Here is a 26,670-nt window from a genome sequence, read left to right as displayed (position 1 = left end):
TTTTGAAAAGACATGGATTCAGTGGTTATATGAAAAAACATGTATATGTTATTGTACCTTTATTTCAAGGACCACATTCTCAATTAACTGTGAAGGCATGTGTTTCCAGTCATGTATTGTCAACGGTAGTTTGTGTCCATCATTCGCTAGATGACTGATATATTTGGTTATATACGTACCATTATCCCCCATAGGGAAAATGTGTTCCATGTCCACTTCAACTGCAAGCCTCTGATTTGGTAATAGGTCATGCAAGAACCTCATAGCCGCTCCACCTCGAGGCATCCTACAAAAAAAATCTAGACTAAGCGACAATGTTAGTATACTTAACTGATAATCTAACAATGAGAGTATAACTTGTAGAGTATAACTTGATAATCTAACAAGATTAATATATTCAAATGTTATATTAAGAACAAATTATAAGAAGAACAAGCAGTGCATGAATGAAAATTTGTAATATGTTTAAGAATCATCATCTGATCCACTATCAAACTCAACATCAGAGCCATCATTCTCATCTTCTAAAAACCCATCCACAAATTCCTTTTCTTCTGACTCTACTTCTTTGTCGACGTCTTCTTCTTCTACGTCTTCTTCTTCCTCCTCTTCTTCTTCTTCTTCGACCCATATTTGTTCTCCACTGCCATTTCTCGTAGGAGCATCAACTATCACCCCATTCCCATCATTTATAACACCAATACTGTCATCATCTTCATTGTTGACTTCATTTCCAAATGGAAGGTTATCCAGTAGTTGATCTGGATTATCATCACCCATGTCAAAAACATCCCTAGGTTTATTCCTGACAACAACATCTCATTCAGGTTCTACAGGGTCTTGGGAATAAAAAAATTGTCGGCATTGAGAGGCCAACACATAAGGCTCCTCCCGTTGTGTCCCCAAGAGATGGTTAAAATTCACAAGAGTGAACCCTAAGCTATCAGTCTTCAAACCAGAAGTCCTTGTTCTTCTTGAAGTGTTCACCACATTAGCCCAGTTGCACTCAAACAACACGTATGAGTGACCTTGTCTATATGTTAACTCAATTATGTTGGTAAGTACTCCATAGTACTGGCGCTCTGTATCATTGATTGGGTTCTGAGCTGCTCCACTTCTAAAAGAAGGCGCTGTTGAATCGACTACCACACCACTATTCTGTGTCTTTGCTCCATTTTCTTTACTTACAACTTTGAAATTAAAAACTTGTGTTGTATAGCCGGTGAATTTTCTTGCAGTTGAAAAAGGACCTTCAGCAAGCAACTCTAATCCTTCAGCAATACTCACTTTTGATTTCACAAGCAACCTAATATGATTCTTAAACCAATCAGCAAACTCATATTTGTGCTTTAGTAGGCGTTCAAGGTCACTTAGTCTTGGGTGCATCATAGCCAGTGTAGTTTTGTGTTGCCTAAAAAATTTAATCAAAGCGGACAAATTAAATGATGTGGCCGGGAAAGTAAAGTTAAAGACCTAACATAAAACTTTGGTAAATAGAGTGTTGCTTACGCTATGTACAGAGCCACATCATCATCATTAGACAAGATATAGTTATGCATCTTCTTCTTTTGATCTCCAGTTAAAGAAAATCTTATGGCTTTCCCAATGGGAGTATCATCTACGTATCTAGGTGGTTTATTGGTTCTTGACTCGATATCTTTGAGGTACCTCGACAAGAATGAAACACATTCATCAGCCAAATAGCCTTCAGCAATAGATCCCTCTGGATGAGCTTTATTCCTTACATATTTCTTTAAAGTGTACAAATACCTGCCAAAAAAGAATACCAAAAAAGAATAATAAGTGAGTGAACAGATTACCAACAATAAAAAGAGAGCAAACAACTTATTGAAAATAAATAAGTAAAAAACAAACAAGGCAAACAAAAGTTTAAAATGTATATCGTTCAATGGGATACATCCAACGATACTGCACAGGTCCTCCTAAACATGCTTCTGTTGCCAAATGAATAGGCAACTGAACCATAATGTCGAAGAAGGCAGGTGGAAAAATCCTCTCTAATTCACAAACAATGGTAACAATGCGCTTCTCCATCTCTTCAAAATCTTCGGGTCGTGACACCTTAGAGCATAGTTCACGGAAAAAAGAACTCAACTCCATTAGCACTTTACTGACTTTAGACGGTAACGTTTTCCGGAATGCCAAAGGTATAAGTTGCTGCATGAGCACATGTGAATCATGACTTTTTAGACCAAAATTTTTGCGTTGAAGGACATTCACACACCTCGCAACGTATGCTGAGTAACCATCCGGAGTCTTCAAATTCTTCAAGACATTAAGAAACATAGTCTTTCTTGCATTATCCATAGAATAACATGCTCCTGGTAAGAAGTATTTCCCATTTGATAATGGCTTTGGATGAAGTTCAGGTCTAATCTTCAGGAGTTTCAAATCAAATCTTGCTTTAAGACCATCCTTAGTTTTTCCAGCAATATCCATTATCGTACCCAGAACACTATCGCAGACATTTTTTTCAGTGTGCATCACATCTATGTTATGTTTGAGAAGATTATTTGCCCAGTATGGAAGTTCATAAAAAATACTCAATTTCTTCCAATTGCTTGGCATATTACTTACAGCTCTACTTGATCCTCGTGATTTTCTCTTGCGTGGACGATCTCCCATCAAATTCTCCTCAAACTGTTTCCCAAATGTGTGCGGAATGTCTTTCAACAAGCTCAAGATATCTGCCCCTAACAATGGGTTTGGAGGTGGTTAAGTTCTACTCTCCCATCAAAATCTTTCTTAAGTGTGGTGCGGAACCTATGATAAGAAATCAACTGTCAAATAGATAAGAAATCAACTGTCAAATACACAAACACTCAACGGCAAGAGCACACATACAATAACAAGGCAACAAAATATTAGTAGGAGAACCTTAATCAACACAATAGAGAGAACCATTTTGACAGGGAACTCAGTTAAAGTATAAAGATTATTACCTATGATTCATCGGTAAGAATCGTCGATGGCCCATGCAGACTGTTTTTCTTCCATTCTTCAACCACTGGTGCCGAGTTTCTTCAAGACAGGTTGAACATGCCAATTTTCCTTTATTACTCCATCCAGAGAGCATTGCAAGTCCACGATAATCACTTATAGTCCATAGTAATCCCGCTTTCAGATTGAACATTTCATTTCATGAGGAATCATAAGTGTCCAACCCTTCCTCCCATAATTCTTTCAGCTAATCTATTAATGGTCTCAAATACACATCAATGTCGTTACCTGTAATTTTTGACATAGAAGGTTATGATCAGTTTCAATATTTGGTTATAAAACAAAATATTAATGTAATGTTGACAAATCAGATAACAATCAAGATAAATATCATTACCTGGACTATGCGGGCCTGGTATAAGCAAAGACAATATCATGTTAGGTTGTTTCATGCATAACCATGGTGGTAAGTTATAGGGTAACAAAACCACAGGCCATGTGCTATGCGGATTTCTCATTGAACTATATGGACTAAACCCATCAGTTGACAAACCTAATCTTATATTCCTTGGATCAGCCTTAAAAGCTGGATTCATCTCATCAAAATGCCTCCAAGCTTCAGAATCAGCTGGATGTCTCAATACCCCATCTTTTGTACGCCCTTCATGATGCCATCTCATATCTCCTGCAGTCTTAGAACACATGAACAACCGTTGTAGGCGAGGTTTTAAAGGAAAGTGACGAAGTATTTTAGCCGGCGTTTTTGATCTTCCATCTTTGTAACGAGAATCTTTACAAACCGTAAAGCTTTCAAGATCCGCAGTCTCCTTATAAAACAGCATACAATCATTGGGACACGCATCAATTTTAACGTAAGACAGTCCCAAATCTGATAATACCTTCTTACATTGTGTGAAATTTTCTGGCAATGTGCACCCTTCTGGAAATGATTCTCTCATGAGTTGAAGCATCTCTTTGAATGACTTGTCGGACATCCCACCAACGCATTTGTAGTTCCAAAATCTAATAAGATAAGACATCATCGACATCTTATCGCATCCAGGGTATAACGGCTTCTTTGAATCTTCTAGCAACTTATAAAACTGCGCAGCTGAACTATCACTTGGCATCCCACTCATTTCTGCATCCAACATATCACCCACATCCTCATCAGCACGTAATCCATATGCATCCCGTAGCATTCCAGTAATGTCATCTCCAACCTCTTCGCCATTGTTATCCATAATAACCTGATCCGCATTGATATTTTCGGCCCCCAAATTACATGGAAATGTTGTTCTGAACCCTTCACCATGATGATACCATATTGTATAACTCCTTAACATACCACAGGTAACTAAGTCATCATATATCTCATCTCTAGTCTTGTAATGTATATTGGCACACTCCTTGCATGGACATTTTACTTTGTTATCTTCAGTAACAAACCCATTTTCAAACGCATAGTTCAAGAACAAACACAACCCTTCATGAAACTCCTTACCGGATCTTTCAAAATGAACCCAACTCTTATCCATTTATCAATCACAGTATTATTGAACTAAAATAATGATGGATACAATCGGTATAAATTTCTTCAATCAATATTCTTGGACCATAAGTACCTGACATCAAAGTAGAAAGGAACATTAGAAAATTACAGTTGAACTTGTGTTCTAATTCTCAAAAATTGAGTGCCAGAAATGATTCCAAGTCACAGGACACAAGTAATATATTGATAGACGCATTTATGTCTAATATAGCTCATTTGTATATATTGTTAGTGCTCGATATCGTACTTATTTGGTTATTTTATTTATTTGTAGGTGTTTTTGGAAGAATAAGGCTTTGTGGCGAAATTGGCTAAAAATGCGGCATTTGGATCTCCGTTGATAACGTACCGGAAGCGCCCCAGAAGTGTACCGGAAGTGCCCCAGGAATACCCCGGAGGAACCCCGAAAAAGTGCGGAAAATGTCCCAGAAAAATCACTATACGGACCCTCGATTTTGGATAAGGGGTAACCTAATTACTAAGGGTGACCTATTTCCAGGCATCTGCTAAAGGGAGAACAGCACAGGATAGGGGGAGGTCACTTTCCTTCCCAAATTCAAAAAGAAAATTGGCGGGAAAAAGTGTTTCATGTCTGCAGATTTTAGAGTTCGAATTTTGATCGAGTTCTAACGAGATTCAATCGTGGAAATAAATTTGGATGGACTTGTTACAGCGTAACAGGGTTTGTAGGAGTGTTTGGGCTGAAAACATTGGGCCAGATAAGCCGTGAGAGGTGAACAGAGAGACGGGAAGAGTTCGGGTCCTGTTGAGCTTACTTCTAGAAGTTCCAGCGATATTAAACACCTACAAATCTTTCCAATGATACTTGTATATCTTATAGAGAGTTTAGATAACTCAGGAAAGTTCAAATATCGTGAAGAGAGTTTGACAGAAAAAGAAAACCGAACTCGCTGTGGAGAGATACGGGAGATATTCGTGGAGATTTGAGGGGTCTGTTAGCTATAAATAGCATGGTACGAGTCACAGAAATTATCATCGAGTGTTTGGGGACGTAGAGGGAGGCTGCAGGAGGAAGGACAAGAAGCCGCAGGAAAACTTTCCTGCTGTTGCTGCCATTGGAGGTGCTCAAGAACACGAAGAACAGACAGCCTAGAACCGTCGTTTTATAGCAGTATTAAAACAACAGCAACAACCACAGCTGAAACCAAATATCGCTGTTTCTGTTACAACAGTACACTTTTATCATTCTTCTCTGGACGCCTTCTGTGGGTGCAGATTCACTGATTTTATTCTTTTCATTCTTTTGATCAACTTTTGAGCTATAAACATGTTTTGGAGAAAGTGATTAATATGAAAAGCTAAACCCCACCACTGGGATGACGGAGGAAGCCCTATTTCACGCATGTGGTAATTCTAATAATTCTTTTATGACTATTTGCATTGATATTTAATTGATTAATGATTTTTATTGAATGGGTGTGATTTCGTTTGATGGTGTATGCTTGGTCTATGTATTTTTGATACATCATGCTTTTGATTTACAGTCATTGCTTTTCAAAAATCTATTTTTGGCAAAGAACAAGAGTTCATATTTGAACTATAATTGATTGGAATTATTATTTGAGTCACATGAATGAAATTTGGTGGAATCCTGAATCTCAGTACCTCTCGATATTGTGATAACCTTTTGTGAATATATTTTCTTAATTATTAGTGTTTTCTATTTTTGAGTCTAAAATCGAGTCTACACAAGTCCGAGTGAACGACACTCTACTTACCACTTTTAAAATTACATCATATATAATTAAGTAAAAATTTTGACTAAGAATCCCATAAACAATTACCACTTTTACACCATAAATGATGGAGTTCAGTGCCTTGTACATTTTTCTAGATAAAAACTTCAGACTAACTAGCCTCTTCTAATAGTCTAATTCACTAAACAAAAATGACCACAGATTCCATCAAGAAAAAAACGACCAAGAGATTATTAACTACAGAAATGTCACCATCAGATCAAAAATAACAAATAAGCGTTCTTTAAGTTCAAACTGCAAGCATTAATTCAAAAGGAACAAAGAAGCATGCCTTAAGTTCAAACTGCAAACACTAATTCATAGCAATTAATAAAGATGACATATAGATGTTCACCAATAATATATACTTTAACTAGAACAGGGAGTAAATCCAACGCAATGTAAATTACTAAGAGCCAAAGACTCTTTTGCACCCTGAACTTAAGAAGCAGAACCAAATAAGGATGCAATCCAAAATCGTTAAAGCAAACTAATCAGATGTTACAAAATTTGAAGACTAAAAGAGCATTAATAATACCTAAAGCAGTACCAGAAATTACAGAGAGGTGAAATTATGACCATACAAGAGGCAATTAATGCATTTATTCAATCATGCATAAAATGAGGACAACCCATATCTTAAAGCCTAACGGAGAAATTTGGGTAGAACATTATCTCAATCATAAAAAAAATATTCCAATTAGGCATTACAGAACATCAATTACGAACTCTAGTATAGTATATTGATCCTATCAGCTGACAAGTATAGTAAAGACAACAACACAAACACAATTAGAAACTAAGAAATTTCACAAAACCCCAATATCATGTACAAAACAGATAAAACCAAAACCCCAATCAGAAATTCTAAGATCTAATCTAAGAAATCCAAAGCTCATACCACAATATCAAGTTCCATCAACAAAAACCCATATCCAGATTTCGTTTCTAGACAACCAATCCATAAAACAAACCCTAAGAAATTAAAAAAAATGAAATCCATGACACAAACACTCAGAACTGAGAAATTAAAGAATTTTTTCTATCCAGTAAACCCTAAGAAAATGAAACTAAAGAAAAACAAATTTAATTTATTTAATCAAAGTAGTGAATACAAAGAAAAAGAGGAGAAATTTCACCCGAAATTTTACTCCTTTAGCTCCTGTAAAACAAAGAAAACAAGCAATTAAAAGAAAAACCAGTCCTTAATCAAATAAACAAAGAAATAAAAAGAGATTAAAAGTAATACAAAAAAGGGGAAATTTCACCTTCAAGTTTACTCGTTTAGATCCTGCATGCAGAACAAAAAAATATGAATTAAAAGTAATATGAAGCAACCCTGATCTAAAAAGCTTTAAGCAAATCCAGTCCTTAAACAAAGAATCGAAAATTAAAATACAAAAAAAAGGGAAAAAATCACCTTCAATTGACTCCTTTAGATCCTGCAAAGCAAAAAAAAAAAATTAACAGATGAGAGTAAACTCAAGAGTGGTGAGGGATACAGACGAGATAGACGAGATGGAGAGAAGGTAACAAAATCACCTCTTAGCAAACTTCTTCACTAGAGAAGAACAGAAGGAAAGAGGAGAAAAACAGATCTGAGTTTTACCAGAAGATGAGAGAAAGGAATTAAAATAGAGAAAATTTTGGCGAAAATTTCAGCGGGAGAGAATGAAATTTCACCGCCTTTTCTGAAATTTTTTTTGACGGATTGGAAAACCTCACAAATGATGAAATTTTCATTTGTCGAAGTGTAAAATTGATGAGATATGTTGTGTCGGACACTCAAAACTAACAAAAAAAGTCTATTGAACTTTGACTAACTGTATTTGTGACGCTTGGCCCAGCAAACCCTCACAAATAGTTGGGTCGGATCCTTGGAACCGACAAGTTAGAGTATTTGTGGCGGTTTATCATAAACCCTCACAAATAACCCATATTTGTGACGCCCCCCTTAAAAAAACCTCACAATTGAGAGCTGTTTTTGTAGTGGTGGTTGTGAGAACCTTCCATAACCTTGTAGAGAACCCATCTACTCAATTTTTCGTTGTAATTAAACGAAAGCTTGAATGGGCATTTAATCTTCTTTAAGAAAGTTTTGTTCTTCCTATTTGTCTTTTCTTTATAAACATAACCCTTCCTCTTGTGGCTTTTATCGGTACCACCGCTTCTCTCACAAACCATTTTAAAGCGGGTTTTGTTTTCTCTCCCATTCAATACTAATACGTACATGTCTTTTAGTGCATGTTGTCTATCCCAACTCTTTGCCTCTAAAGGACATTTGAATACCAAGTCATTCATGTAGTGATGGGACATGTCATCGTACAAAATATCAACAGGGGTAAGTTGATTTTCCATTGGTTCTATTGGATCAGATGCAACCTACGAGTAATAGCACAACGATAGTACCAACGTAAAATAAGAAATACTTAAATTTTCGGCAATGTAAAAATAATATACGATCCTACCGAACAAAAGGTTCGGTTATGAAAACAAAATTACGATCTTTCCAAACAGAAAGTTCGGTTATGAAAAAAGATTGCGATCTTGTCGAACAGAAAGTTCGGTTATTAAAAAAAAATACGATCTTGCCGAACTTGTTCTTTGGAATTTTCTATGGTATAGTTCGGCAACATAATTACTACACTCGACTAAACCGAACTACAAAGTTCGGTTAGCTATTCAATGAACGTGATTTGCGATCTTGCCGAAAAAATGTTCGGCAACAAAGGGACTAAACTCGACTAAACCGAACTATTAACTATATGCTCTCTAAAATTAGTTCTGCAACGTTTTCTGGAAAAAGATAACTAAACTCTCAAAAACGTCCATTAAAACAGAGTTCGGGTACATACGTATGCTAAAATGAGTAACCGAACTGCACATACAGGAGAGTTCGGCTACCTGTTCTGCAGAATTGCTAACCGAACTACTTCGACCTAGCCGAAATTTCTTCCTGAAATTTTCGATTTTGCCAATTTTTTGCACAATTCAACATACATTAAATAAATTTGAGCCATACCTTAGTGCCCATAACTTCATCTTCTGGTTGTGGCTGATAAAATTGCTCGTTTGCTTGAGTTTAGGAAAAAAACATTCATCATCTAACAAATAACTCATACCCGGATATTGACAAGTACTGACAAATACGCTAGGAGATGAAGGAAGTTCTGATTGTGATGAGGAGTTATCATCACAAGAATCACTCATATCATATTTAGAAAACCCAAAATAAGAATTTTTTGGTTCAAACCTATTTTTCTTCAACTTTTTTTTTTCTTCTTCTTCTCTCTCAATAATTCCGATTCTAACAAAACTATCCTATTAATAACTCACTAGTCACTAACTAATCAGTAATTAATCATTACATTAACATTAACTAATCAATAAACTAATTAATTTAATTACCAAGAATAAAATTGGTATTAAAAATAAATTTAGATAAGGAGTGACCCAAAATTACTTCAAATGTCCCACCCCAAAATGGAAGAGTAGTCCCCCACCTATTTGGAGTAGTCCCAAAAAAATCATTCCTAGTTTTTTCGTGCCCCATCAATCCAATCCGGTCAGAGAGAAGATTTATTCATTCCAACCCTAATATCTCAGTAGAAGATTTAGAGCAGAGGATAGTTGTTTGAGTGAGGAGGCGGAGTTGAGTGAAAACCCAGTAACCGGAGTTGTGCTGGTGAGAATTTGCCGGCTTATCGTACTGTATTAAAAATGTTGTTGAAATTCGTGGCTCATGCACGTTCACTTCATAATGCTTTGTCTCCTCTTTGAAACTCAGTCGTCTAATTTCCCATCTGTTCTCTACGTGTTTTCATCTCTTGTCCCAGTGTTGGATATCTTGGGTAAATCTCAGGACTTTAGGCTTTCATCTGGTGCGTTTCCTTCCCCTACTTTGGTATCCCTTAACGTGTCCCTTAGATTATATTTTACTTACTACAACAAGATTGTACGTTATTCATTCACAATTTATTTTGTTTCTTAAAGTGTTATTGAGAACTCATATTTTGATAGAAATTATGAGACTGGTAATAGTAATGCCGCATTCGACCTTTCCCGCCCCGCATCTCCAAATGGGAGACTCCCGTTGTACCCGGTGGTTACATACTAGATGTGTCAACAAAGTCAAATTAGTTCCTCTTTTGACCTAGTGCGGTGACAGATTCAGTTACCGGAGATGTGTCTCCTTCATTTTCTTTCTCTACTGATCCAACTTCTTTTCGACTAGGGGAACAGCCATGGTCTGAAATATCATTTAAAACTTCCAGTTGAGCTGCTAAAGTATCCCACCCCCCATCTGTCCTTTCCTGCCGGAAAGCAGAGAGACCTTCTCACCCCATTGTTGCTAGAGTGAAGATATCTCATACTCCCCTCTATTATTAGACTGTCTCTTAATGATCCGTCTACATTCTTGCTCAGAACACTTGATCGAATCATATTGAATAATTCAAGAGTCAAAGAAGCTTTCCAAGCATAACCCATTTGCTTGACGTATATCTACACTCGGTCTTGATGTCCTTATTGATGAAGAGAGTAAAAATCGTGCGGCGTTATCGTGGTAAAGGAAGGACAAGGAAACCTCTCCAGTTATCTACGGTTAATTCCACGTCGGGCGAGCGTATCAAAATAAAAATAAAAAATTGACTACATGCAAATTGGAAGTAAAACAATTAAACAGAACTAAAAAGTACCCAAAACTAAAACACCACTTCAGTCAAAAGAAAGTAAAACTGGTAAAATTCAACGTTCTGCACCCTACTCTTACCAGGAAGAGTCATCTGCCTACATAAACCACCTTGTTTATCCTCTATACAAAAGAGGTAGAAGGATATACCCACCAAGGCAAAAATCAAAGTTGAAATCATCAGCTAAATTTCCCAAAATGCAATCAAGTGTCAGTCAATGCAACAAGTATTCTGATCAATCCATAGAGTAGTTTCAGCCTTTAAGAGTTCCTCCTGCAAAAAGAATATTTAACATACTCGGCGAATTAAATTTCTCTAGAACCTAACAACAAACTTCATAGGTTTGAAGCACAGAAAATCACTGCAGCATATATGATAACATAATAAGAACGCTTGGTAGTAGTTAGTAGTGTTTCAGTCAAGGTTATATATTATTAAGAAGGCACCATGCTAACATAAACTCATTTTTCTACCCAACAAATTAGGACACATGTTCTCTCACTCTCTCACTCTATTAATAATCTTAAAGTGTGTATGATACGCCAGATAAACAGATACCAACTTCTACAGAATAAAAAATGTACACAATGACAGGGTGCAAACACTAAGAAAATAGCCTATCGCCCTATGTTGTCATAGGCGTGAGGCGCCGCCCAGTGCGGGTGTAAAATCCGAGTAACTATTCTAGGCACAATTATAGAGAAGAGGATCAAGGCCGAATAATTATCTTCTTTCTATATTTACATCAAACAATAAAGCCTATTACTATACTTATATCAAAGAATTAAAACGTCAAAATTACATCCATTCCACCAATCACGTCCATTTAGTTTGAAAATAATATGAAACTCTCTTCTTCATTTTCCATCAGTCAAATGTTTCCATATATTAATAACATTAATCACATTCAATTAGGGGAAAGATTTGAGAAAGATTTTTTTTTTTTTTAAACGTACCTTTTGGGCCCATAAAGGCGCCGCTAGGAATCCACTATTTAAAAGTGGCATCTTTTTTCCTTAGCAAGACGCCAAATGGAAAAATAGGGCCACTTTGGCGCCAAGGTGACGCCTTTGACAACATAGCTATTGCCTACATTTTAAAATAGTAAAGATATAACATGTGTGCTTAACATCTCTAACTTTTAATGCATCCCATCAATACTACCAGGCAGAACTTGTTTTACACATGCAAATTCACAATACTTATAGCAAAAAAAATGTTCATAAAGCGACGTAACTTATGATGACTTTATGTTGATTATGCTCATATAGCACTGTGAAAGACCAAAACTTTTGCTTAAAGGCATGCAAAGTGACTATTTTGAGCTTCTTGCCCATCAAATGCAACTTCGGAAAACAATCGTAAGCTGAGTTCAATTCAATTTCATGAGAATTTTAGAGGAAAGAGTAGGAAGCTAAGTTCTGCGTAAACATAAGGAAGAAATAAATGGCAAAAATGACATACCAGTTGAGAAAGGATAAACTCAGCCTCCCATCTTACAGAGAATCAGTCGATCATGCCTTGCCCATTATTATTGTCATCTTCTTCTTCGCAACCAAGTTTAAGACCAGCGAGCATCTGATCTAAAGGCAATAGTCCATCATCATCTGCCTCAGTCATCTCCGATGGTTGGTACTCTTCATTGTGGTGCAAGGATATGTTAAGCGCCATCTCTGGGTTTTCTTCCAAAATTTTCAAGAATTCTTCAATCTCAGTATTCATCTTCTCCTCATCAAGTTTTCTATTAGAATTATCCACTTCCATATTCATGAACTTCAGCTTCCAAGCACGAGGTTTGCCACGTTTCTTTAGTCGCTTCTCTTCATAGCTCTTCTTTATTAAAATTGCATCAGGAATGACAAGACCTTTATATGTAATGTCAATATTAGCTCCATATAGGTCATAACCAAGAGCATAATCGCCGGGGTTTAAAAGATGGCCAAGATGGGTTCTTATATTAAAGATCAAGTCATTTTTGCCAAAATCAGAGACACGTGCAACTTGAACGTCTGCTAGTGCGTAAGTTGTTCCCCCAACATTCACTTCAGATATCATGGGTTCCACCATCCAAAACTATATATTCCACGAGTTGTCGACTTGATAGCAAAGTCTTGAAAGGCATCCTCCAATACTGGTCTGCAACCATGTACGACATCCTCAAAGTAAGGGGATCAAGTAAAGCAATGCTGTCACTTACTTTCGTGCACAGTACTAGTGGACCCAGATTTCCCAAGCTAAGAGCTGTTTTGGGAGGAAGACAGATCAGATCCTCGCGGCAAGTGGGACAAATTTCAACAGAAAATGTGTATTTATAATTGTAGGTGGAGCTCTTTTCGTCATGGGATACTAGCTGTTTATCATTTCGGCTCTTGATTGGACAAACTTTACCGACGAAATCAACAAACTTTAGACCATGGCTTCGGTTGGTGAAGAAAAAATCAATACCATGATCCATCTGCTTAATCTTTATTGCATGAAGAGCAGCATTATGCTTGAGAATGAGTTGCTCAAGATAAAAGAAAGTTCTACGGTGCGGCACATGTTGTCTTAACTGAACAGAAGCAATCCACTGATCAGGATTAGCAGCAATCCTTGAACAGGATTCACACAAGTGGTCCTGTACAACATACTCAACAAGGTAAGCTTGCTCTAAAACAACTCCATTAAGTACTTCTTTCTGCACTCCAATTTTAACCTTGATCCTCTTTGAATGTGGTTCTGTCCATATAAACTCGGCATGTGTAAGCCTAACCTTACTCAAATTCTTCAACCTTTTCACACAAAATGTTAAGAGCTCTTTGGATTCTAGCTCGCATTTCATCCAAGTTCGCGGTGGCTGCAAGTAACTGTTGCATTCAGGGCAGTACATGATGATAACATTCTTTTGTAGACCTTCAGTGATGTCAACTTCAGCTCTTAAACATTTGACACACATATTTGCAGCATTCTGTGGCATCAGAATTCCACATTTGCAACATAAAATAGTCCCAACAGTATGTTGGATCCTAAACATCCCTGATTCAACGACCGCCATTTTTAAAGACAGATGAACTGAACAAAAAAAAACACAAGAACGAAAAGGTTAGGACTAAATATGGTGAACTTAGCTTGAGTCTCAACCAAAATAGTATCAACAACCAAATATTAAAAAATTATTGATGCCTACAGAAAGGTTGCTCCAAAGTTGTACCAAGTAACAAACCAATCCAATGAAATTCTTGGTACTAATGGATACAACTAGCTTAAACAACATGGAAAAATCATAATAAAGGCATGGATTTGGTTATTTTGATTTCTAAATAAATCTGTAATCTAAGTAAATCAACTCTATCATATGTTTCTAGAATAAAAATTTGAAATGAAACACAAAATAAAGATAGATCCTACAACATCATTAGAAACATGAATCTAATCCAATATAATGTGAACCCAAAAAAAAAAAAAAAAAAAAAATAGTACAAAATAAATTGGCCATCACAAAATTGATAAAGAGTTGAAAAAAACAAAAAAAAATGTAGATGGATGTCCATAAAGACATAATAACATCATAAATCCATAAGCAATAGAGACTTTGTAGTCATAATTACAGAACATCAAATATATCAGTTTCTAATTCAATTCAATTTTTCCTGCTTGTGTTCCCAAACAGGCTTACTCAACGAGTCAATCAGAATAATCAAGAACAAGAAACAATAAAAACGGCATCAAACCTTCGTCGTTAGCTAAAAAGAGAAACAATCTAACCTAATCTAATCCCAGCCAACCATATAATTCATGAATCTGAAAGATGAAAAGCAGAAACGAAAGGAAACCGTAAATCAAAGTCAGAAAAAGGAGGATTCAACATACCCTGATCTGCCTCTGCTTGGTGATTGGGAATGATTTTGTAGCCGGCGGCGCAGAAAGACCAAGTTAAATAGAGAGAAAACAGAAACAAGGGTTTAGACTGAAGCTGGGCTTGTATCCAGCGTTGGATTAACCGAGCGAAGTAGGTTATATTCTATCCGTTGGATTATTTTCTGGTATCTTCTTTGGGAAATCAAGGAAACAAATTCATAAATGACATCCGACTCTTTATATATCTCCTCATCATGGGACCACATTCAACAGTGGGCATCTCCTCATCATGGGACCACATCCAACAGTGGGCCGCAGAGCAAGTCTTACGGTGGAAGAGTTCCATCTTCCATCTTCCACGCCACCTCAACATTGGAATTGTGGGTGTGAGTGCAAGTGTAGTGGTGGAACAACAAAAATGCTAATCTTAATAGCGTTGAGCGCTAATCAGAATACCGCTAAAAAAACGTTATTCGGAATAGCACAAAACGCTATTAAGATTAGCGCTTTTTTCTCAGTCATTAGATTTTCAATGGCTCGTTTTTGATCTACGGATAAAAAAACGCTATTCTGAATAACGTTTTGTGCTATTTTGATTAGCGTTGAGCGCTATTCTGATTGGCGTTTTCCGTCTTCTATTGCGCTATTTTGAATAGCGTTTTACGCTAATCTAATTAGCGCTGCCATGGATTCCACAGACCATTCCACGAAACCATGGAACCCTGCTTGGATTTTTCATGGAAAACACCAATTTGGAAGCCATTAGACTAGACACTCCATGATTTTTCCACACTTGGAATGGCTTGGATTCCACTATAAGACTTGCTCTCAAAACGCATTAGAAAAAAAAAATGCTTTTATTGGGGCGTCACATTCTATTAGAGGGACGTCATCTAATAAGACAAATACGAATCACTCATAAGTAATATAAAATACCCTTTATCTATAATAATTTTGTAATTTAGTTAATTTTAATTTAGTTTAATTAGATAATAATTAAATTAATGAATTTTGTTATATACTCGATGAATTCTGGGACAGTTTTTGTGGGAAGAAAAACCATAGAGAAGAAAAAAAAATATTGGAGATTTCTTTCAAACCCTAGATTTTGATTCACTCAACCAAAATGAATGAAACAAGTTACCAATTCGAGGTGGGTGAATCTTTGTATGATAGAGAAAACAAGTTTTACATCCCTCATGGAAAGATATGTTGCTATTCATTTTGACCATATCACTATGTTTTTTTTTACTAACTTTGAGTTTTTAGACCATGTAGACATGGAAAACGAAGAAAGAAGCACATGAATGAACAAGAGAACGTGGCAAGTTAATTATGCGTGTTATAGTTTGTAATGGATCAACAAATGACTGCCACTTTCAAATGGTTTGTGAGTGGAGTGGAGAAAGTAAAAGTCATGTGCCAAAGGGTACCGAAAGTAAAAGTCAGTTGCCGCAGTGCTCCAATCAAGTACTTTTAATGGATTGCACGTACAAGACCAACAAGTATGAGATGCCGGTGTTGAACATTGTTGAACAAACTTTCACCAACTCTCCGTTTAGCGTCGCATTTTGCTTCATGGAAAATGAGATTGAATAGAGTTATGGTGGGCACTACAACAAGTGAGTTTATTCTACGTTGAGGGATATACTCCAAAGGTGATTGTCACCACAAGGAACAAGCATTGTTGAATGCAATAACGAGGAATTTCCCGGATGCTCATCACCTTCTTTGCACGTTCCACCTATGGAATAACATTGAAACTAAATGTAAGACCATCATTTGTCCAACAAAGAAAAGTCAAATGGAGAGAATAAAGAAACTACCAGTTGATCAACAAAAGGAAGCCAAAGAGAAATTAAGAAGGATGACGAGTTGGCGGAACTAAGATGGGCTAGTTTCCAAAATGATTGGGAAGCCATGGCATATTCTCTCACCGTGGAAGATTATGAAGAACGATCTCGTATGTTATTGTCTAGTTTGAGTAGTTATCCAATTATGGTGAAATCTTTGGTGGACAATTGGTTGGATCCGCACAAAGAGAAGTTTATAGCCGCATCCACGAACAAATATAGACATTTCGGCAACCAAGCTACAAGTACGGTGGAATCGCCTCACAACCGGTTGAAGAAGAAGCTTCATAGTGGTGATGGTGGATTTGTTACAGCATTTAAAGCCATGCACACCTATTTCCTCCGTGATCTCGATAGAGTTGGGGAGCATTTTGACCAAAACCAATCTAGCGGACACATTAAACGGAAAGACAATCCTTGGCTTCATGGAATTACTCATAAAGTGTCGCATCTTGCAATTGATTTGATCATGAAAGAAGTGATACACTTTGAGTTGGGTAACTTTGGCGGAAGAGAGTGTATTTGTACTAACATGACAAGTTTGGGCCTCCCATGTCCGCATGTCATAGCCAATTACAATGACAAAGTTATTACGATACAAGATGTTGATCCCTTTTGGAAACAATTAACATTCCATAAGTTGATCAAGATTTCGGAGGAACATTTGGCGATACTGACATCGGAAAAGCGCTAGCCGCGAAATATGATACATTAACACGGGGGAAAAGAAAAATATGGTTGAGTAACTTGAGTAACTTCGTATATCCACAAACTAGGAAGAATATGAAGGAACCACCTAAGAGGAAGAGAAAGGGGAGGCCTTCTATGAAACAAAAGAGGAGTGTAGTAAGGAAAACGACAAAGGAATTGTTGGAAGAATCAAATAAAACAAATCCATCGGGTTATGAGTTGTTGCGAAAAGCCTATGAAGCGAAGGATGAGATTGAGCAGGATGTTCAAGGTAGAAACAAACGAAGAAGAGGTCAAATGGGAAAAGGAGAACCAAGTCATCGAAATGTACAAGAAAAATGAGAACCAAGTCATGGAAATGTACAAGAAAAAAATCTTGAGCCTCCCTCTCAAAAAAGTTCAACAAGAAAAGTTGATTTTAAAGGAAAAGGTTCGGTCTTTCGTTCCAAACAAATAGCAAAAAGCGAAGTTGTTAGAGGAAAAGGTTCCAAACAATGCAGAACAAAAGATGGGGGAGATAAAAGAAAAGGTTCCAAAGAATGTGGAACAAAAGATGGGGAAGTTAAACGAAACGGTTGCGAAGTTCCCTCCCAAGAAAGCACAACAAAAAAACTTGGCGGTGGAGACGGTGTTAAACAATTAACAAAAAATATAGGAGAAAGTCCGATAGTTGGAATATTTCCGTCAAGTGAAAGGAAGGGGATGGTTCGTATTCCAAACACAACTTACAAACCATCCCCTAGAGATGAGAAGCGTCGATATTCCCGGAATTTATATATCATTTATCAAAATTACCTTTTTTTTTCTCGATTTTTTTCGTGACTATATTAAGGCTACGGATGAGGGAGATGGGAATTGTCAGAGATACAGCTAGGTTGGAGAGTTAATGGACCAGGATGTAACTCTGGTAAACAAATTGTGTCAGGCTTATGGTTGGAACCAACCTGGCCGTAACTCTGCTGAACTCTCTCAAACATAATTTTTTCAGTCTTACGATTTGGTTTTTCCTACCAAAAACCTAACTGTTATTCTTCCTGAGTACCCAACGCTGATTTTGTGTTTCACTTTAAAACTACCAACACAAATCCAATTTTAAGACTTATTCATTTATTATAGATAATACTAAACCAAATTTGTGCATTCACTCAAAAATAAAGATACATATGCATTAGACATTGGAAAAAATAGTACACAGGAAGATTTACGGTTGGGTCAAGACTTCCCAATACCCAACCGTAAATTTATTTCTTTGTTACGATTTGGTATTTTAGCAGGAGAACCCAATCGTAAGAGAGCCCTTCACATGCATTTTTCTTTCTTTGGTTTATTCTAACTTGAATAATCATTCTTAAAACTTGTTCATAACAAACCATAATGAAATATAATCCAAACTTAAAACTTGTTCATAACAAACCATACAAAATACAATAATGAATATCTACTCATTACAAGTACAACCACGACCTCTTTTATTACCACCACGAGTACGAGGACCGTCACGACCATCATGACCACAACCACGACCCCTACCACGACCACGACAACGAGCATGCTTATCCTCTTCTTTGGATTAAGAACTACTAGGTGATGGCTGACGTTGAATAGTACCCACATCTCTGGACGAATGTCCATTCCTCTTCGTGCCCCTCTCTTCATCCTTGTTTGGATCAGGCAAGTCTTTGATTTGTTGTTGTAAAACCTTTACTTGTGCACTTGTGAGGGCCTCACCTTTTTTGACGCATCGAGTCAATGTTTGTGCCAAGTGAATGCATTTATTTTTCTATTTTATATAACAAAATGAAACAAACATATTAGTACAAACAAATATAGCGTCGAAACATATTAGTAGAAACCTAAAAATGGATCATAAAAAATAACAACTTTACTTACCGTCTTGAAATATAGCACCTTCCAATCCATATCAAATACACCTTTCTTCTCGGCTTCATGCATTTTCTTTTCTTGAGCCCTTTGGATATATACCGCCGCTTCCGGATCATTATTGATCACATGAGGATGACCAAAATGATAATTCCATTTCAAATAATCGTCTTCGGCTTCCTTTGTGCCTAGAGCAGGAATGAGCTCCTCAATATAGACTTGGTATAGTCGATTATTGCGATCGTTCCAAACATCAATACTTGGCTCTGGGCTTTAGTGGAGCACGACATTGACACTTTTAAGGAAGAAGCATTAACACACAATTTGAACGATTCCTGAGTGAATTCTTCTTGCACATAACCATATTGGCGGAGAACTCGACGTGGATTGGCCATTACGTACACATGAGGATGAAACAAAGGCCTGTTGTAGGATTCCAAACTTGAAAAAAAACGATGATCAATCTCTTCTCCAAACTTATCTTTCGTTAGATCTATGTAAGGATCAAATATCACATCTTCAATGGCGAGAGCATCAATTTTCAACCTTAAAGAAGCTATCTTCTCTTCTTTGTGCTTTACTTGGGTTCTAGTGAATACAAACTTTTTTCCTGTAGGACCAGTTTTATCATCTGACCAAGTTGTAGAAGGAACAATAAAAGGACATATATATATAACAAAACAAAAATTATACAAATTACCTGAAAAAGGCCAACATTCCGAGCAACTTCAGTGGCTCCAGCCTTCAAAGCTTTTCGAAAACTATCAAGTAAATAAGCGAGAGTGGCGGTGCCCCAAGCATACTTTTTGGTCTCCTGAAGATCTTTTAGCCATTGTAGATAGTGAGCATTTACTCGATTCCCCAAGTTATCAGGAAATAATATGGTACCAAGAGAATACAATATGTACGTGGTGGCTGTACGACGAGCTCTTGTTTCATCTATCACCTCCTTACGTACTACCTCAGCTTTATATGTTCCTCCAAACATATCTTTCAGATTCTTCAACAATATCTTTTTGACAGATATAGCTGGACCTTCTCTTGCTTCATTTGGTTTATCTCCACCAGCCCAGTTAAACTGTTTCTCCGTCTCAGCTGGCTCCCATCCAAGTGTGACTTTCACAAGGGCATAAAGATCTGTCCAACTCATGTTGTTGTCAAAACCTTCAGGAACAGCTTTTCCTTCAATGTTTAAGTCCAAGATTTTATTCACATCATCCAGCGTTATTGTCATCTCGCCGAATGAGAGATAGAAAGTATCGGTTTCTATCCAATATCGCTCTCTAAAGGCACTGGCAACAATAGAATCAAACTCATGTTGATGGTATAGAATTTCACTACCTAACCATGTATCCAATACAAGATCACGAACCGCTTTACATTCTTCACCTAACGACCAATGAACAGCCTTTTAATGTTTCGTTTTATTTACCGCAATTTCGTGATCCTACAAATAATGTATAAACAACAAATTTTGTTAAATTTCTAAATTATATCAGGTTGAACAAAATATATTAAGTTGAACAAAAATAAGTGAAATTTTGAGATTATTTCCCTGCTTTCATAAACCTTTGCAGCCCATGAATGTGATAACCAAATAAGACCTTGGATTATCGGGCGCGTCACCCCAAACATTCTTCTTCTTAGGCGACAACATGTCTTTTCCTTTAGGAATATGCTTGCCTTTAGGTGAATGTTTCTTCCTCGTATTCTTCTCATTCGCTTGAGGTTTAGGTGTAGCTTCAGGTGAAGAAACAAAAACTTGTTTCCCTTTTCATTCAATAACAAATTGTTCTTCTTCTTCTTCTTCATCATCATATTCTTGTTCATTTGGTGTATCCCTAATCACAAGTTTACCTTCCGATATCACTGGTAGTTCAAATTGCTCCCCTTCAATTTATAGATCTTGGAAAACATTATCTTCTTCTTGAAGTTCATCAGGACATCTTGATCTACTTCCTTGAATCATATCCTTCTTGTTCTTAGCATCCTTGTGGAGATCTCTATAATCTACCCCACAATGAATTTCATGGCGAGGTGTAAGAGTTTCTTTTGGCATCAAATCATTTCCTCTCTTCTTTTTAGCCTTTAATCTATCAGGATTCCTGCAAATTACAAGAAATAGAACTCATAGAATCAGTACCGATGGATTAATAAACACAAGCCAATATATAATATTTTTTTTAATGTTCAGGATAAATTACGGTTGGGATTTTTTTTTTCCTAGCCGTAATCAAAGAAACAGTTTTCTTAAAAGATATAGGAAGAATTACGGCTAGGCTTATCCTATAGTGAAACAAACCGTAACCAATTACGGTTGGAAAATTCATTCTGAACCTAGCCGTAACAATACATGCAAATAAAATTTTACTGTTTGAATTCAACTAAACCTAGCTGTAAGTTCTTCATAAACAAAGTTTACGGTTTGAAAATCAGTGTTGAACCTAGCCGTAACACTTTCGGGAACACAACTGAAACCCTGATTTAACTTCGATTTCATTTAATCTAACCTATTTTAACCAAACAACGAGTAAGAAAAGATGGGTTTGTCGTTTAATACCTTACATACACCATGGGTTGTTTTTGAGGAGTTCGAAATTCCAAAGAATCATTTGCTTCAATCGGTGGTTTGTTGAGGATGAAGTTGTTGGTCAGGGGGTTGATTGAGATGTTGATTAGCATCACTGCAATCAGTTTGCTTCTTCCTCATCTTTCATATAAATTTCAATCCTACGAGGTTCAATTTTTCGGATCGCCGATTACTCAAAACAATGAAATGAGTTGAAATGAAAATCAAAAAATTTTACTGTGAAGAAGAAGGGAAAGAGGAGAAGAAGAAGAGAAGGAGTCAAAATGGCAAAAAGTGTGAAGATTAGGTTTTTATTCTGTATTTATTTTAATTTTAATTGAAGGGTAATTTGGACAATTATTATTAAATCAAAAGTAAAACCCCTCTATTCGAAGTGACGCCCCAATAATAGTCTTCTAGAAGAAATATTCCGACATAAGTAAATGGAAATCTTGAAAAAACAACACTTTGTTAAAATACACCCACCATCCACAAAACCGTTAAGGCCCACCATCTCAGCATCTAACCACACATCAAATATTTTCAATCAACGGTTAAGGATTATTCTCATATACGAATTTCCTAATCTACCCTTAGCATCATAAAAAGTTTGTGAACAAACCTTGCGTTTCATTTCTCCCCTGTTTCTCTTCCCTTTTCTCTGGTTCTCTCGAAATCCACCACCGTCAACGACCACTGGGACAAGGATAACTGCATCATCGTGAAGATCGACGACATAAGTTTGTTTGATCTATTTTTTTTTTTTTGATTGAAAGGAGGTAATAATAAAAGAAGAAGGAATGTACAGGAGATCTACCAGTGGTAGAGAAAAACAACGAAAAGTGAAAAAACAAAACAAATATTACAGAAATAGAGCTTGCCAATTAGAAGACACGGTATATGAGAAGTTCAAATGAACTCTGCGCCCCGCAGCCACTTCCCATAATAGGATAGAAGTTTTTGTTTCACAGATAAGGTCATCATCTGTTTTGTAAATATAGTTTTCTTCAAATCTTCTACAAGTCCTTTCCCTCCAAATCGAATTGATGATTGCAGAAGGAATAAATTTCCAAACAAAGTTACCAGAAAAGAGAGTAAACCAAATCTCCGCCAGATTTTTCATAGAACCTGGAACAACCCAACACCAACCTGTATTTGGTATTATGCTACACCAAATCTTATAAGCCACTTTACAATGTGAGAAAATATGGTCCTGAGATTCCTCTCCTCCTCCACATAAAGCACAATTGTTATCAATATTCATACCTTTTTGTTGAAGCCTATCGATCGTGTTCAACTTACCATGAATCAGGCTCCACATCAGAAAGCAAATTTTTGGAGGAATTTCATGTTGCCAGGTGAAATGAGAAGGGAAGTTTGGTATTCCGTGAGTCGCCACCAACTGTGAATACAACGATTTGATAGTAAAAATTCCAGAGGGATGAATCTTCCACCTACGAGTGTCTGATAGACCATCACGGATAGGTGGATTGTCACCAATGATGGTAAGTAAAGCAGCATACTCTTGAGATTCAAAATTTGAAAGAACTCTCCTGAAGTCAAACTTCCAGTTTCCCTCAATGGAAATCATATATGCAACGTTAGCATTCTTGTTTCTGATCAACTTAAAAAGATTAGGACAAACACATGATAAAGGTTGCTGCCCTCTCCAACAATCATTCCAGAAGGAAATATTTGTACCTGAATGTAGGAAAATATTCGAATTCTCACTAATGTAGCAAGCACAATCGGCTATAGCTCGCCAACAAGACACCCCATAAGAGAGATTAACCTTACCCGGTAACCAATAGGAATAATCAGTACCGTACTTATCTGCTATAATATTGTACCAAAGCTTGTTCTTTTCCACACCAAATCTCCAACACCATTTAGCTAACATAGCAGTATTCATAATCTTAAGATTGCAGACACCCAGACCACCTCTTTCCTTTTTCGCACAAACTATATCCCAGTTAACTAAGTGAGATAATTTTGCACCTTCTTTAAATTCCCATAAAAAATTCCGCATTTTCTTTTCAAGAAGCTTAATAACTGAGACCGGGGCTTTGAAAAGAGAAAAATAGTAGGTTGGCAGAGAAGAAAGAATACACTTCAAGAGAGCTAATTTCCCCCCCTTCGATAAAGAAATCCGCCTCCAGACTGAAAGTCTAGCATCAAACTTCTCAATTATTGGATCCCAAATTCTTATAGAACCACATTCCGCTCCAAGAGGCATTCCCAAATACATAAAAGGAAGGACGTCAACTGAACAACCAAGTTCTTCTGCCCACATTGGTAAGTTATGGACTGCTCCAACAGCAATAAGACGTGTTTTCAAATTGTTTATCTTGAGGCCTGCTATGAATTCGAAACATTGTAAAACAGAAAACAAGTTATGTAGCTCTTCTCTTTTATTATCCAAAAAGAAGATTGTGTCATCCGCATAATGAAGATGATTTACCACAATACTGGATGACGAAACTAAGAAACCGCTGAAGAGACCTTGACTAGATGCCCTATCCATAAACCTTGAAAAACCTTCCATTGCAATGATAAATAAAAGAGGAGAAATTGGACAACCCTGTCTAACACCTCTTGAACTCGTGAAATATCCAAAGGAAGACCCATTAATAAGAACCGAAAAAGAAGCAGATGAATAAGAAAATCTTAGCCAATTGCACCATTTCCTGCCAAAACCCATCTGAACAAGAACAAACTCTAAATATCTCCAGTTAACTCTATCAAACGCCTTTTCAAGATCAATTTTACACACAATACCCGGATCTTTAGACCTTATTCTTGAATCCACTAATTCATTAGCAATAAGAGTGCCATCAATAATCTGTCTGCCTTCAATATAAGCACATTGGACAGGAGAAATCAATTTATCCATAACAAACTTTAGCCTATTAGATAAAACCTTAGCAATAATCTTGTAAACACTAGTCAACAAAAAAATAGGTCTACAATCCTTTATAGTCTCAATATGATCTTTTTTAGGCACAAGAGTAATGAAAGTAGAATTGTGTTTAGAGTTGATAGTACCTGTATTGCAGAATTCATACACCGTGCCCATGATATCATCCTTGATGAAATACCAGCATTTTTGAAATAAAAGAATAGGAAAACCATCCGGACCTGGAGCTTTGTCATTCCCCAAATCTCTAATTGCATGCATAACCTCCTCCTTTGTGAAATCCTCCTCTAACATGGTGGCATCTGCGTCAGAAATGGAATCAAACAGAATTCCATCTAAATTGGGTCGAATGACTTCTTCCTCAGAAAATAGTGTTGTGTAATAATCCACTATATGATCTTGTAACCTTCCTCTATCAGTCACCAACTCATTCCCGATGTACAATTGTCTGATTCTGTTGTATCTACGCCTTGCTGAAGCATTGGCGATAAAAAAAGAAGTATTTCTATCACCTTCCTTTAACCACTTTATTTTAGATTTAATTCTCCACGAAGTCTCCTCCATCTTGGTAATCTTTTCAAAATCTTCTTTATATTGAAGATGCACCTTCCGCTCCTCCTCAGTTAAAATATTATCTTCACTAAGACCATCCAAAGTTTGAATTTCAGAGAGAATATTCTTCAATTTTGTATTAATATGTCCTAAAACCTCTTTATTCCAGACTTTTAGCTTCTCTTTAAGTGCTTGTAACTTCGACCAGAGCACAGTGCTTGGAGTACCTGCAAAACAAAAAGAAAGCCACCAATCTTCGAGTAATTTTAGGAATCCATTCTCCATGAACCACATGTTCTCAAACCTAAAAGGACTAGGTCCCCAAGAAGGGTCGGAAATATCTAAAAGGATTGGGATATGATCTGAGGTTGGTCTTGCTTTGGCTAATTGGGTGACAAAAGGGTATTGTTGCTCAAAGGATGGGGAAATGAGGAATCTGTCCAGTCTACACATAACTGGATTTGTTTGTCCATTTGACCAAGTGTATCTTGCACCCTTGAGAGGTAAATAAATAAGGTCATGTTCCACTATGAACTTATTAAACTTCTTCATGCTTCTTGTGATCCTCGCACAATTCTTTTTCTCAGAACACTTGGTAATTGTATTAAAATCACCACCAATACACCACGGGAGATCCGGCCAATATCTACAAACTGTATCAAGCTCAATCCAAAAATCACTTCTGTCCACAGAATTGGTAGGACCATAAACACTTGTAAGAACCCACTGGAAATTGTCTGATTTATTTGTGCAAAGTACAGAGATTGTATACTCCGCAATAAGAGAGTCGGTTATAGTTACCATGTCTTTATCCCAAAGAATAAGCATACCACCTGAGCTCCCTACAGACTGTTGCATTGTCCAGCCTACATTCTTATATCCACAAATCTTCCTAATATCCCAAGATGTACAATGCGTCATCTTGGTTTCTTGAAGAATTATTACTGGAGCTTGAAACATCTGTAACAACTTATGTACTACTGTTCTTCGTCTACTGGAGTTCAACCCTCTAACATTCCAAGTTAGGATTTTTAAACTCATTGATAACAAAACTTTCCCTTGGAACTACCTGACCTGCGTGCCCTGGAAGTGGGAGAAGCAATGACTTCGACTGAGATACCTAGTCACTTAAGTTCATTGCGCAACTTCAACGGAATTACTGGCTGCGGCTCATTTTCAGGAACAAGATTTGTAGAACAACCCATATCTGAGGTAATTACTGTTGTAGGTTCGAATCTAGGTGGAGATTCTGAAGTGCTAGAATCCAAACTATCTGACAGTTCTTTATCTTCGACAGAGAAAAACGTGTCTTCAAGGCCCATAAGAGGAGAAACATATTGTTTTTCTTCATGCACAGGGATGACATCTTCTCCATCTAACCTAATAATGTGTTGCACAGCAAAGTCTCTT

At 36.8% G+C, this 26,670-nt stretch overlaps 1 pseudogene; it reads right to left on the bottom strand.

The window, feature by feature from the left end:
* Positions 1 to 10,895: 10,895 nt before the first annotated feature.
* LOC113341610 lies at positions 10,896 to 14,958 on the bottom strand (annotated as a pseudogene).
* Positions 14,959 to 26,670: the final 11,712 nt, after the last annotated feature.

Source organism: Papaver somniferum, unplaced genomic scaffold (assembly GCF_003573695.1).
Source record: "Papaver somniferum cultivar HN1 unplaced genomic scaffold, ASM357369v1 unplaced-scaffold_3, whole genome shotgun sequence".
NCBI lineage: Eukaryota > Viridiplantae > Streptophyta > Magnoliopsida > Ranunculales > Papaveraceae > Papaver > Papaver somniferum.
This window is presented reverse-complemented; position numbering and strand designations above follow the sequence as displayed.